A 15,123-nucleotide genomic window follows, 5' to 3' on the forward strand; every position below is an offset into this window, starting at 1 on the left:
GGAAAAGCCTAACGTAAACGGCGTATCTGTACTGCGTCGGCCGGGCGTACGTTCGTGAATTCGCGTATCTAGCTGATTTACATATTTCTAGGCGTAAATCAGCGTACACGCCCCTAGCGGCCAGCGTAAATATGCAGTTAAGATCCGACGGCGTAAGAGACTTGCGCCGGTCCGATCTAATACAAATCTATGCGTAACTGATTCTAAGAATCAGGTGCATAGATACGACGGCTCGGACTCAGAGTTACGCCAAACGTATCTCCTTTAAGAATCTGGGCCAGTGTGGCACATAATTGTGAAGTGGAAGGAAAATGATACAAATAAATACTAGGGTTGTCCCGATACCAATACTAGTATCGGGACCGATACCGAGCATTTGTGCGAGTACTTGCTCCCGATGTCTGACCCAATAGTTGGTCGGCGGCAAGCGGACTCTCGGCGGAGAGGGTGGGTGGCGCCAGTAGGCAGGCGAATGGATTCAGTAGGTGGATCGGGCGGGCAGCCTCAGTGGGGCGGTCTGGCGTCAGTAGGCGGATCGGTCGCCATCATCTTGGCACACCCTGCACTTGGCCGCAGTAAGCCAGCAGCTGGCATCTTGTTACACCCAGCCCATATAGTTTGCGCTGGGTGTAACAAGATGTCTGCTGATACTTACTGATGCCGAGCGCAGGGTGTACCAAGATGGGCGCTGCAGCATAGCATAGCATTTCCTCATGTCATTTATTGCTGCATTTCAGTGCCTGCCCATAAGTGCCAGCCACCTGTCAGTGCCCATAACTGCCGCCTATCAGTGCTAGCCACCTGTCAGTGCCATCAGTGCCAATGACTGCCGCCTATCAACGCCATACGCCACGCCGGCATAGCACAGAGAGGCAAGCATGGAATTCAGCAAGCCAGTGCTCCCAACGCTGCGCCAGCGTGGGTTTTCGAAGGCGTACGCCGGCGTAGGTGGAAGTGCGCGTGACCCATGCAAATGAGGCGTGACCCCATGCAAATGATGGGCCGAGCGCTAGACAGATACGTATTACGAACTGCGCATGCGCCGTGACGTGGACACATCCCCTTGCGCCTGCTCACAACCACGTCGGAACAACTGCCTAAACTACGCCGGATCACTGCGTACGGCGTGAACGTAACCTACGCCCAGCCAGACACACGTCCAACGTAAAATGCGCCGGCTTGTGTTCCCTGGTGCAGACCTTTGCAAGTCTGCTGCTGGGTTACGCCTCCTTTATGTGGAATAACTTTACGCCGGACGTACAACTTACGCGCACCTCTCGTAGCCTGCGTCGGGCACACGTACGTTCGTGAATCGCCGTACTTCCCTCGTTTGCATATTTGAATGGCTAATCAATGGGAGCGCGCCACCATGCGGCCAGCCTAAATGTGCGCCCACCCTACGCCGGCGTAGGCAAGTTACGTCGGCGGGATGAAGCCTGTTTTTAGGCGCATCTTAGGCGCACAGGCGCACAGATAGGACGGCACACATTTGCACTTACGTCGGCGTAACTTGTTATACGTCGGCGTATGTGCTTTGTGAATCCGGGCCTCAAAGTGCAGCCGACCTCTCCCTGTACATGATGACTGCGGGTTATACGGGTTTATCTGGTCAGAAATTCTGAGCTTTTCTGTTCACTCCGCCCGCGTCACCGTCCCGCCCTTTATTATCTCAAAGCGGGTGTGTGGGGGGGTGTAGGGGGGGGATTCATTCATTTAACAAAAGACAAGCGGGCGGGGCTGAAACCATTTCTTCCATTTTCAGTCCAGCAAAGGCCATGTGATATCAGCTCACATCGGGGAAATTAGGAGCCGAGAGCATTTCTGGCAGATCAACCGCTATATTTGGGGGTCTACAAAAGGGATAAAATGTGGTCAAATGAGCATGTGATGTACTGCAAAGCTCAGACTGGGAGAGCAGAAAGCAGCATGCTGATAGGAGGAAAGAGCAGAGTGACAGACAGATTAGTCTGCTGCTTTTCCATTCACACAGAGTGTGGGGGGGGGGGGGGGGGGGCAGGGCCGGTGCAAGGATTTTTGTCTACTCAGGCGAAGGTGAATTTTTCAAGTGGCTGGGAATGCAGATTTTACCCATCCCCGCGCCCTTCGGCAGCTGCCTAAGCCACCTAAGCCAGGGGCCGTGACCGGGGGGATAGGAAAGACTCTTGAAGCTTCAAAAGGGGAAGTCATGCTCTCTCTCTCTCTTCCCCTCCTCTTCCACATTTGCATTACATTATTTGGGGGGGTGATGAATATAGTGGGTACCTAGTTTTGACAGGTACTCATTCCAACTATCTGAGCGGAAGTTCTTCCCCCACCACCCTTCCCCACTCTTCTGGGACACGTCAAAGGTTCAAGACAAGAAGGCTGCGGGACCATTCACAAAGCGCAGCATGCTTTGCGCATGCATAGTGGGCAGCTGCCTGTGACTACTTGCAGCTACCGCAAAAAAATAAAAACCGCAGAGGTGATAAAATACCACCAAAAGAAAGCTCTATTTGTGGGGAAAAAAGGATGTCAATTTTGTTTGGGAGCCACGATGCAAATCGACGCAGTGCGGAATCGCAAAAAGGTCTCCTGTCATTTGGCAGCCAAATCCCCCGGGGCTGAGGTGGTCAAGGGCGGACAGATTTCCCCCCTTAATGACCGGGCCATTGTTTGCGATATGGTGTGCGCTGTACCAAAACAAAATGTATGTCCTTTTTCCCCACAAATAGAGAGGTATTGAGGAGAGTTTCCAATAAGGAAGTGACTGGTCTGGACTTCAACAAAATGGCGCCCTCTGGCAAGAAGAAACAGAAGCAACACTGGAGGCAATTTACAGAACACGCTAATTTTGGCGGCATAATTATTAATGTGGAATGTATGTTATTTTGTTAACCACTTCCCGCCCGGTCAATATACAATTGACGTCCGGGAAGTGGTTGTGAAATCCTGACTGGACGTCTATTGACGTCCTGCAGGATTTCATGCCGGCGAGTGCCCGTGGGGGCGCGTAGCACGACGATTGGTGATGTGGGGTGTCAGTCTGACAGCGAAGGCTCTTTACCACGTGATCAGCCGTGTCCAATCACGGCTGATCACGATGTAAACAGGAAGAGCCGTTGATGGCTCTTCCTCACTCGCGTCTGACAGACGTGAGTAGAGGAGAGCCGATCGGCGGCTCTCCTGACAGGGGGGGTTCGTACTGATTGTTTATCAGCGCAGCCCCCCCTCGGATGCCAACACTGGACCACCAGGAAAGGGGCAGGAAAAATAAAAATAAATTAGAAAGATGCCAATCAGTGCCCACAAATGGGCACTGACTGGCAACATGGGCACAAGTGATGCCCAGCAATGCCATCAGTGCCACCCCTCAGTGTCCATCAGTGCCACCCCTCAGTGCCCATCTGTGCCACCCATAAGTACCCATCAGTGCCGCCTATGAGTGCCCATCAGTGCCGCCTATGAGTGCCCATCAGTGCCGCCTATGAGTGCACATCAGTGCTGCCTATGAGTGCCCATCAGTGCCGCATACCAGCGTTGCCTATCAGTGCCGCCTATCAGTGTCCATCAGTGCCGCCTCACCAGTGCCGCCATATCAGTGCCCGTAATCGAAGAAGAAAACGTACTTATTCACAAAAAAAATAACAGAAAAAAATAAAAACTTTATTTTTTTCAAAATTTTCGGTCTTTTTTTAGTTGTTGCGCAAAAAATAAAAAACGCAGAGGTGATCAAATACCACCAACAGAAAGCTCTATTTGTGGGAACAAAATGATAAAATAATAGTTTGGGTACAGTGTAGCACGACCGCGCAATTGTCATTCAAAGTGCGACAGCACTGAAAGCTGAAAATTGGCCTGGGCAGGAAGGTGCGTAAGTGCCTGGTATGGAAGTGGTTAAAGAACAATGGTTATCAAACGGTTATAAGTAACATCCCTGAATACACACGTGACTATTTGGATTTGTAAACGGCACAGGAGATATCGGACATTTGTAGCGTTGCTGGTCGATTCCTATTCATGTCCAAAGAGAGCCGTTCATACTCCCTAGGAAGAGCCGATGCCGCCCGGCGTGTAAAGCCGCTCTATTATAAACAGCTGTGCGTGTCTAATCACCCGCCGACACCACGTCTACCTCAAAATCAGGCCTCCGAAATAGCAGACAAGCGCGGTTGGTTGTACTCGGGATTGGGAGATCTGGCTCATCAGACGTTGGGTGACGCAACACATACTTTTTGGAAACATGTTTACTTTCTCCTGATCTTTACCCCGTTAGTAGAGACTTGCCAGCACTGCGCTGAACACGCCGTACAACGCTCCGGCCATGTAATGAAGGTCAACTACCAGCAAAGAGACGGACAATTTTCAGCTGTGATGAACTACAAGTCCCAGCGTGACCGACAACCAGTGGCTGAAAGGGCATAGTGGGGCCACAGCTGGACCCGTAGTTGCAGACTGTCCCCGTCTTCCCCTTTTGAAAGTTTTAATGCAAGTGGCTGTACCGTGATCATGCCTGCAGCTATAGGCCTCAACCTGGTAATGTTTTTTTCTACCCACAGCCGCCAATGCAATCCTAGCGACTAATTAGCCGCTGGAGAGCTTTTACAGGTGTTGCTCGCCCCCCCCCCCCCCCCCCTGTCAGAGGCTTCTTATCACGTGATCAGCTGTGACCAATCACAGCTGATCATCGCATGAACCTTGAAATTCCTTGGTTGCGCCGATTGGCAGCTCTCCCTGTCGGGGGGGGGTCTGTGCTGATAATCCGCACATTGATTAACAGCACAGCCCCCTCAAATGTGTCAATCGCCTGCCAATCAGTGCCCAGCAGTGCCACAATAATAAAGTAAGCAAGTGCCCACCACAGTGCCAATCAGTGCCACAATAGTAAAGTTAGCAAGTGCCCACCACAGTGCCAATCAGTGCCCAGCAGTGCCACAATAATAAAGTTAGCAAGTGCCCACCACAGTACCAATCAGTGCCACAATAATAAAGTTAGCAAGTGCCCACCACAGTGCCAATCAGTGCCCAGCAGTAACACCTGTCAGTTACACATCAGTACCCCATCAACAGTGCTGCCCATCAGTGCCACCTGTCAGTGCCAGTGTCGCCAATCAGTGCCCATCAATGCCGCCAATCAGTGCCCATCAATGCCGCCAATCAGTGCCCATCACAGCCGCCAATCAGTGCCCATCACAGCCGCCAATCAGTGCCCATCACAGCCGCCAATCAGTGCCCATCACACCCGCCAATCAGTGCCCATCACACCCGCCAATCAGTGCCCATCACAGCCACCAATCAGTGCCCATCACAGCCACCAATCAGTGCCCATCACAGCCTCCAATCAGTGCCCATCACAGCCTCCAATCAGTGCCCATCACAGCTGCCAATCAGTGTCCATAAATGCCACCAATCAGTGCCCATCAATTCTACATATCAGTGCCTCATCAGTACCACCTGATCAGTACCGCCTTATCGGTGCCCATCAGTGAAGGGGAAAACAACATTTTATGACAGAAACAAAGACAAAAAATTTTTTTTCAAAAAAAATCGTTTTTTTAGTTTAACAAAAAATAAAAAGCGCAGAGGCGATCAAAAGGCACCAAAAGAAAGTTCTATGATATCATTTGTGTACAGTGTTGCATGACCGCGCAATTGTCATTCAAAGTGCAACAGCGCTGAAAGCTGAACATTGTCCTGGGCAGGAAGGGGCAAAGTGCCCGGTATTGAAGAGGTTAAGTAAAAAGATTTTCTGCGTTTAGAATCACTTTAATTTTACCATCACCCACAAGGTTTTTAGAAATGATTGTAAAGTGTAAGCAAATATGTCTGCAGAGTCCGTTCCAGAACAAACACTCCAAAAATCCCTTCTACTCTTTTCATAGAAACTCCCAGAGTACAAATACCACATCAGATCCGGAAAAGCCAGTTTGGCCGGCTACCAGCATTCGCAGGGCTTCTCTGTAATGACACCAACAATACCAGCACCACGAGACAATCACTGGTGTCACGGAGAACGGCTTCAGGCAAATGGCGGCACGTTTCATCATTCCTTCCATGCGTTACTGACAGGCCCACCGTCCCCTGGGACTGCAGCTGAGCCCAACTTAACCACCTAAGACCCGGACCATTATGCAGGTAAAGGACCAGGCCCCTTTTTGCGATTCGGCACTGCGTCGCTTTAACTGACAATTGCGCGGTCGTGCGACTTTGCTCCCAAACAAAATTGGCGTCCTTATTTTCCCTTCAAATAGAGCTTTATTTTGGTGGTATTTGATCACCTCTGCGGTTTTTATTTTTTGCGCTATAAACAAAAATAGAGCGACAGTTTTGAAAAAAAAAAATCAATGAGGTAGATTCAGAAAGAAGTTACGCTGGCGTATCTGTTGATACGCCGCGTAACTTCTAGGATGCTCCGGCGTATCTTTTTTCTGTATTCAGAAAACAAGATACGCCGAAAATTGGCTAAGATCCGACTGGCGTAAGTCTCTTACGCCGTCGTATCTTAGTTGCATATTTATGCTGGCCGCTAGGTGGCACTTTCGTAGATTTACGCAAGGAATATGCAAATTAGGTAGATACGCCGATTCAGAAACGTACGTCCACCCGGCGCATTTTTTTACGTCGTTTACGTTAGGCTTTTTCCGGCGTAAAGTTACCCCTGCTATATGAAGCGTATCCTATGTTAAGTATGGACGTCGGGCCAGCGTCAAATTTTCCGTTGATTACGTTGTTTGCGTAAGTCGATCGCAAGTAGGGCTGTACGTAAGTTACGTTCACGTCGAAAGCATTGACTATTTGCGACGTGATTTCGAGCATGCGCACTGGGATACCCCCACAGACAGCGCATGCGCCGTTCAAAAAAAGTCGTCATTTACGTGGGGTCAAGTTGAATTACCATAAAACACGCCCACATCTTAGTCATTTGAATTTCGCTCCCTTAGCCCGACACATTTACACTAAGCCGCCGTAACTTACGGCGCAAATTCTTTGTTGATAAGGAACCTCCGCTCTAAGTTACGGCGGCGTAGTGTATCTGAAATACACTACGCCGGCCTATATATGCGCCGAGGTACGTGGATCTGGCCCAATATTTTTTACTTTTTGCTATAATAAATATCCCCAAAGAAAAAAAAAAAAGAGTTTTTCCCTCAGTTTAGGTATTCTTCTACCCATTTTTGGTAAAAAAAAAAGAAATAAAAAAAAAATATTGCAATAAGTGTTTATCGATTGGTTTGCGCTAAATGTATAGCGTTTACAAAATAGGGGATAGTTTTATTGCAAAAATTGTCCTGGGCAGGAAACGGGGGAAGGGGGGGGGGGGGTGGTTGGGGGAGTGCTCGGTATTGAAGAGGTTAAATAAATAAATAAAAATTCAAGTATATATCCCATAGTTTTCAAGGTGATAGGTCAAATACCACTATAAGAAAGCTCTATTTGTGAGAAACAAAGGACGTCCATTTTGTTTGGGAGCCACGTTGCACGACCACATAATTGTCAGTTAACCGCTTGAGGACCGTCGCACGACGATATACGTCGACAAAATGACACGGCTGGGCACAAGGGCGTACATGTACTTCCCTTTTAAGATCCCAGCCATGATCTGCGAGGGCGCCGCTGGCGGCGCACTCGCGACCCGGTCCTCTTCTCTGTGACCGTCCCCGCGGGAACAGCGGACCCGATCGCTGCCGGTGTCCCGCGATCAGGTCACAGAGAACAGGGATGTAAGTGTAAACAAACCTCTCCCCGTGCTTCCTAGTGAGCCTGTCACTGATTGTCTGTTCCCTGTGTAAGCAAACGACCATCAGTGGCGTCACCCGCACAGCCACGCCCCCCCACAGTAAGAATTGCTCCCTTAGGGCACACTTAACCCCTACAGCACCCCCTCCCCCCCGGTTAACCCCTTCACTGCCATTTTGTACAGTAAGCAGTGCATTTTTAAAGCAGTGATCGCTGTAAAAATGACAATGCTTGCTCCCAAAGTGTCTAAAGTGTCCGATGTGTCCGCTATAATGTCGCAGTCACGATAAAATTTGCAGATCGCCGCCATTACTAGTAAAAAAAAAAAAATATTAATAAAAATGCAATAAAACTATCCCCTATTTTGTAAACGCTATAAATTTGGCGCAAAATCAATCGATAAACGCTTATTGCGATTTTTTTTAACCAAAAATATGTAGAAGAATACGTATCGGCCTAAACTGAGGAAAAACATATGTTTTTTTATATCTTTTTTGTGGGATATTTATTATAGCAAAAAGTAAAAAATATTGTTTTTTTCACAATTGTCGCTCTATTTTTGTTTACAGCGTAAAAAATTAAAAACCGCAGAGGTGATCAAATACCACCAAAAGAAAGCTCTATTTGTGGGGAAAAAAGGACGCCAATTTTGTTTGGGAGCCACGTCGCAAGACAGCGCAATTGTCAGTTAAAGCGACGCAGTGGCGAATCGCAAAAAGGGGCCTGGTCCTTTAGCTGCATAAAGGCTTAAGTGGTTAAAGAACCGCAGTGCTGTGTCACAAATAATGGCCTGCTCGGGGGGGGGGGGGGCTTGTGTATGATCACAGCCGCAGGACGTCTGCCATTATGTTTTATGGCTGGTCACATGCTGCCTTCCTATCCTATACACCAGGGATATGCAATTAGCGGACCTCCAGCTGTTGCAAAACTACAAGCCCCTTCATGCCTCTGCCTCTGGGTGTCATGCTTGTGGCTGTCAGAGTCTTGCTATGCCTCATGGGACTTGTAGTTCTGCAACAGCTGGAGGTCTGCTAATTGCATATCCCTGCTATACACATACAATACATCATCTGTAGGAGGTAATGAGGGGGCGGGGTAATGAGGGGGCGGATCACTCCTGTCTGTGCAGCACAACAGCTCATCGATCAAAGGTGACAGATTGCAGATCGCACAAGTTACTGTTTGACACGCTGGACGACCGACAACTAAGAAAGACGAGAATTCGGCCCATTGTATTGTTTTTTCCTTTTCAATGTAAAATAGTGTTGCACCAAAATTTTGGCTGCCGAAACATATCGGTTGAAAATTGTGTTTTCGGCAGGCGACCGAAAAAACCCCGCAGATAATGGAACCGGAAAAGGGGCGGGGCCATCCCGCTGGGTTCCGTACATGTATCATCCCGGCGCACCCCTTAGAGTCTCTCCTCTAAGGATGAGCTCCGGCATGTTCGCATAGAACACGTGCAGAGCCCGCCAGGAAGTCGGCACCCGCACTGCGCTAATCACAGCCAGGCAGACATTTCCTGATCTCTGCAGCCGAGCATCGGGAAATGTCTCCCTGGCTGTGATTAGCGCAGCGCAAGTGCCGACCTCCTGGCGGGCTCTGCACGTGTACTATGCGAACATGCTGGAGCTCATTCTTACTCTCCTCCCTCCTGTCATGATACACAGCCTCCCCAGTGCCTGGTAGCACAATCTCACACTATGTGTCAGATATCTGAATCACCGTGCAGCTGATGTAACGACATCCCGCCTCCTATGATAGACGGCACACTGATCCAACGCTAGGAATCATTGTGACATGTGTCATAGGAGGTGGGACATCATTACAGCGGCTGCACGGCGATTCAGATCCAACTCCGACACACAGCGTGACATCGTATTACCAGGCAATGGCAGGCTGTACCTCATGGGCACTGGCAGGCTGCATGTCATGGACACTGGCAGGCTGCACATGATGGGCACTGGCAGGCTGTACATGATGGGCACTGGCAGGCTGTACATGATGGGCACTGGCAGGCTGCATGTCATGGACACTGGAAGGCTGTACATGATGGGCACTGGCAGGCTGTACATGATGGGCACTGGCAGGCTGTAGGTGATGGGCACTGGCAGGCTGCATGTCATGGGCACCGGCAGGCTGCATGTCATGGACACTGGCAGGTTGTACATGATGGGCACTGGCGGGCTGCATGTCATGGGCACCGGCAGGCTGCATGTCATGGACACTGGCAGGTTGTACATGATGGGCACTGGCGGGCTGCATGTCATGGGCACTGGCAGGCTGCATGTCATGGGCACTGGCAGGCTGCATGTCATGGGCACTGGCAGGCTGCATGTCATGGGCACTGGCAGGCTGCATGTCATGGGCACTGGCAGGCTGCATGTCATGGGCACTGGCAGGCTGTACATGATGGACACTGGCAGGCTGCATGTCATGGGCACTGGCAGGCTGCATGTCATGGGCACTGGCAGGCTGCATGTCATGGGCACTGGCAGGCTGCATGTCATGGGCACTGGCAGGCTGTACATGATGGACACTGGCAGGCTGCATGTCATGGGCACTGGCGGGCTGCATGTCATGGGCACTGGCGGGCTGCATGTCATGGGCACTGGCGGGCTGCATGTCATGGGCACTGGCGGGCTGTTGCATCTGATGGGCACGGGCAGGCTGCCGCATCTGATGGGCATAGGTGAGGCTGCATGACCAGCACAGGCAGGCTGCTATATTTGATGGACACTGGTGAGGCTGCATTGATCTCTTGTATCATGTCGGCAGTCTCTTCCGTGGCGTGCAGTATCCGAGGGGAGGTAGGCGGCGGCCTTTGCCCTATCCGTGTAGAAGAAGCCAGTCAGACTGTCAGAACGTTTGCAGGCTCAGTGGACTCCGCACACTGGGCCTGCAGTGCAAAACCTTCAGAGACCTGGCTTCTTCTACCCGGGCCGATAACATAGTGGGTCCAAAAAAGATGGCCGCCGCGGCAGGGGGAGATCAATATCGGTAACATTGGGAAATTTGTAACCGATGCCGATTCTTTAAGAAAAAATAAGTAAACATTGGCCGCACCGATAATCGGCCGACCCCTAATATATACAGTATACGGCCGGCAAGTGGGTAAGCAATGCTCAAAACTTGAAGGTTGAACTCCAGGATAAGTAAATATTGGCCCAGATTCAGTAAGCAATTGCGCCTGCATAACCATAGTTACGCAGCGCAATTGCTGACTTGCGCCGGCGTAATGAGTTCTCCTGATTCAGGAACATCGTAACGCCGACTGCAGCCTAAAATCTGCGTGGCATAAGGCTCTTATGCCACGCAGATTTTAGGCTGCATTCTTGCGATGACCGCTAGGGGGCGCTCCCATTGTGGTCAGCGTATAGTATGCAAATTGCATACTTACGCCGATTCACAATGTTGCGTGCCCCCTGCGTACGCAAGTTACGTCGGTTCCGTACGTCGTCTTTAGCGTAAGGCTGCCCCTTCTAAAAGCAGGGGCAGCCAATGCTAAAGGATACCCGTCGTTCCCGCGTCGCGTCGGTCGAATTTGACGTCGTTTGCGTAAGTGATTTGTGAATGGCGCTGGACGCCATTCACGTTCACTTTGAAGCAAATGACGTCCTTGCGATGTCATTTGCCGCAATGCACGTCGGGAAAGTTTCCAGACGGAGCATGCGCTGTACGCTCGGCGCGGGAGCGAGCCTAATTTAAATGATTCCCGCCCCGCGGGATCATTTACATTGCGCGCGCTTACGCCGGGCAATTTTGCCGGCGCGCCCTCGCAATTTACGGAGCTACTGCTCCGTGAATCGAGGGCAGCGCAAATTATTTGCGGGGGCGTAGGGCAAAATCGATGGGGGCGTAGGGCAAAATAATGCGCAAGTCGTACCTGAATCTGGGACAATATCTAAATTCATTCCTCGTGTGTATTCTTGCTGAATCTCGGTGTGCTTTGTGTATTTCCTCCAGATCTGTGCAGTCATCCAGTGTGAGACTTCCTGTAATAAAGACCGCTCACTGCTGCTCTCCCTCCTTGTGCAGGGTGACTGGTCTGGTCTCCGCCCCCTCCTGTAGTTTTTATGTAGTGGGTGGAGCCTGTTGGGCCCCTCCCACAGCTCTCCTCGTTCTAACTTTATGAGATGCACCTGTATGTTAACAGAAAGTTTTTGCGAGTTCAGCTGGAAGAATTGTTTGCTTTTAATTTGCCGTTCTGGTGACCCTGACATGAATCTCGTACAATGATTAACGTAGAGGACAATAAAGAGTTCCGTGCTTCACCCCGCCCCTTATAACCCGGCCAGCTACATCCTTAACAAGCCGGCATAGAAGAGAAGTATTTATAAGGAGTGAGTGTTTTCCTGCAAAACAAATGATGTAAAAGCCGATGAATCAAGCTCTTATTAATGAATTCCGTAATAAAAAGCATTGGAAGCTCCATCGTTTTTAACCCTTTCGCTACCAGGGCTTTTTTGGCGCTTTTTTTGCACGCATTTAAAAAATAATTTTAGGCCTGAAAATGACACAAAACCCGCAAACATTATGGCCCGGATTCACAAAGCACTTGCGCTGACGTATCTCGAGATACGCCGCGTAAGTGCAAATATGCGCCGTCGTATCTATGCGCCGGACTCGGAAACTAAGATACGCCTGAAAATAGGCCTTATCTGACTGACGTAACTTTCCTACGCCGGAGTAGAGTGGGCGCATATTTACTGTATTTATCGCGGTATACCGCGCTCCCGCGTATACCGCGCACCCCTAAAGTTTCCCCCCCGAAATTCCTGTAAAAAAAAAAATTTATATGATTTTATTACTTACAGTTTTGGTGTCTTCCCAGCGTCCATCGTCCGGTCCGGCGTCCGTCTCCGGCCTCGATGGTGTCCTCCCGGCTTCTCCAGCGCGCGCCTCAAATGGAGTCCCCGCTACCCGCGCTCAGTTCGAATGCCTCCGCTGACATATACCGAGTGCAGTACACTCGGGTACATTCGGCAAGGCTCGGCGTCGCTCGCGCTCACGCTCTGTGACGTTTATGCGTGAGCACGAGAGAAGCCGAGACTAGCCGAATGTACTCGAGTGTACTGCACTCGGTATATGCCGGCGCAGGATTTCAAACTGAGCGCGGGAAGCGGCTATCGGCGTATATCGCGCACCCACGATTTTCCCCCTATTTTAAGGGGAAAATAGTGTGCGATATACGCCGATAAATACGGTACGTTGGACGTATTTGGCGCACCCATTGATTTTCTATTCACATATGCAAATGAGGGAGATACGCCGATTCACGAACGTCCGTCCGTCGCAGTGCGCGTAAAGTCATACATCCGGCGTAAAGTTATGCCCCATAAAGGAGGTGTAACTCAGCAGCATCCATGCAAAAAGCTGCACCAGGGAACACAAGCCGGCATATTTTACGTCGTTTACGTAGGACGTGAATATGACTAGGCGTAGGCAGTGATCCGTCGTATCTTAGGGAGTAGTTCCGACGTGATTCTGAGCATGCGCACTGGGATGCGTCCACGGGACGGCGCATGCGCCGTTCATTATACGTATCTGTCTGAGACTCAGCCCATCATTTGCAAGGGGTCACGCCTCATTTGCATGACTCACTCCCACATACGCCGGCTTACACCTAGGAAACCCAGCGCAGATTTGGCAGCACTGGCTTTGTGAATCCAGTGCTTGCCTCTCTGCGCTGCGTCGGCGTAGCGTAAAGGAGATACGCTACGGCGGCATAAATATGCACCGATGTATGTGAATCCGGGCCTATATATTTTCTGAAAGCAGACACCCTAGAGCAGGCATGTCCAAAGTCCGGCCCGCGTTCCGGTTTCGGACGGCCCGTCTAGTCATTTTGACATGCATGTCTTTTGTGGCCCCCAACGAATCCCAGAGCGATGGGGACCACAAAAGAAATACATGCTGGCTGCCTTGGAGGAGGTGGAATGAGCGCCGTGCATACAGGAGCATTTCCTGTTTACACAGCGACAGGAAGTCCTGTCTCCTGCGCTGCCATTGGACGACTTTTCTGTCCATCACAGGAGGCAGGACTTTTGATTAAAGAGGCAGCCGATAAAACATGAAATTCTCCTGTATGTTTGTCGGCGCTCGTCCCGCCCCCTCCCCGTCTCCTCCAAGGCTGTAGATGTCCATGAATCAGGCTGTAATAGTGAGTCTGCATTCATGGCAAGGGGGGTGCTGCATTCAGGGCAAGGGGGGTGCTGCATTCAGGGCAACGGGGGGTGCTGCATTCAGGGCAAGGGGGGTGCTGCATTCATGGCAAGGGGGGTGCTGCATTCAGGGCAAGGGGGGTGCTGCATTCAGGGCAACGGGGGGTGCTGCATTCAGGGCAACGGGGGGTGCTGCATTCAGGGCAACGCGACCCTCACGCATGTTCACTTCATCAAATCTGGCCCTCTTTGAAAAAAGTTTGCACACCCCTGCCCTAGAGAATAAAATAGTGGTAGTTCCAATTTTTTTTATGTCAAACGTTATTACCGCAAAGGTCTAGGAAATGCAAAGTTTCTGTAAAAAAAAAAAAATGTAGGGTACATCGTACAGACCTGACAGTTGGGGGTTTTCACACACAATTCGATGGCTGCAGTTGTCGGGATTGTGTGTAAAACTGACAGGCAGACTGTTGCCGGTCAGGTGAAAGCATTTGGGCGACTGCGCTGCCTCCGGATTATCCACACTCACCCCCGGTACCGGCGCGCTGCCATGCTTTCTGGGCTCTGCTTGCCGCCGATGGACGCGATGGAAGACGGGCAAGACACCGACGAGGGGCATCCAATCTGTAAGTATTTTTCCAGGAATTTTCCTTCAAGTTCGGGGGTGCGCACTATACGCTGGGGCGCGTTATAGCAAGATAAAAACGGTAAGTCATTTTTCTCCTTCACAGATGTGCGTTGATTAGGCGGCACTGATAGTCTGAACTGGTGGGCACTGATGAGGAGGTACTAATATGCCACACTTTTGGGCACTGTTAGGTGGCAGTGGCACTGATGGGCATCGATAGGCAGCACTGGTGGGTATGGATAGGCAGTACAGATGGGTGGCTCTGATGGACAGCAGTGATGGGCATTGATGATAGGACTGATAGCCAGCACTGACTGACATCACTAATGGGTGCCGATTGCTGGCACTTGTGGGCACCGATTGCTGGCATTGTTGGCGCTATATTGGAATGAGGGCACTGATGATCAGTGACCTGATTGCATGTTTTGTTGCCCCCCTATGAGGAGATGCCGCTGATCGGCTCTCCTTGCCACACACTCTGTCAGTGGAATAGTGTCCCATCATTGAAAATAGTAGGAGGAAAAGTGTCCCATCATTGGTGTCAGTGGAAGGAATAGTGTCCCATCATTGGTGTCAGTGGAAGGAATAGTGTCCCATCATTGGTATCAGGAGGAG

General features: G+C 50.6%; 1 protein-coding gene across 1 annotated transcript in view; it reads right to left on the reverse strand.

The window, feature by feature from the left end:
* The window catches only part of MGAT1 (alpha-1,3-mannosyl-glycoprotein 2-beta-N-acetylglucosaminyltransferase), a 52,383-nt gene that overhangs the window by 18,814 nt on the left and 18,446 nt on the right, over positions 1-15,123 (reverse strand). The window lies entirely within an intron of this gene.

Source organism: Rana temporaria, chromosome 9 (genome assembly GCF_905171775.1).
Source record: "Rana temporaria chromosome 9, aRanTem1.1, whole genome shotgun sequence".
Lineage (NCBI taxonomy): Eukaryota > Metazoa > Chordata > Amphibia > Anura > Ranidae > Rana > Rana temporaria.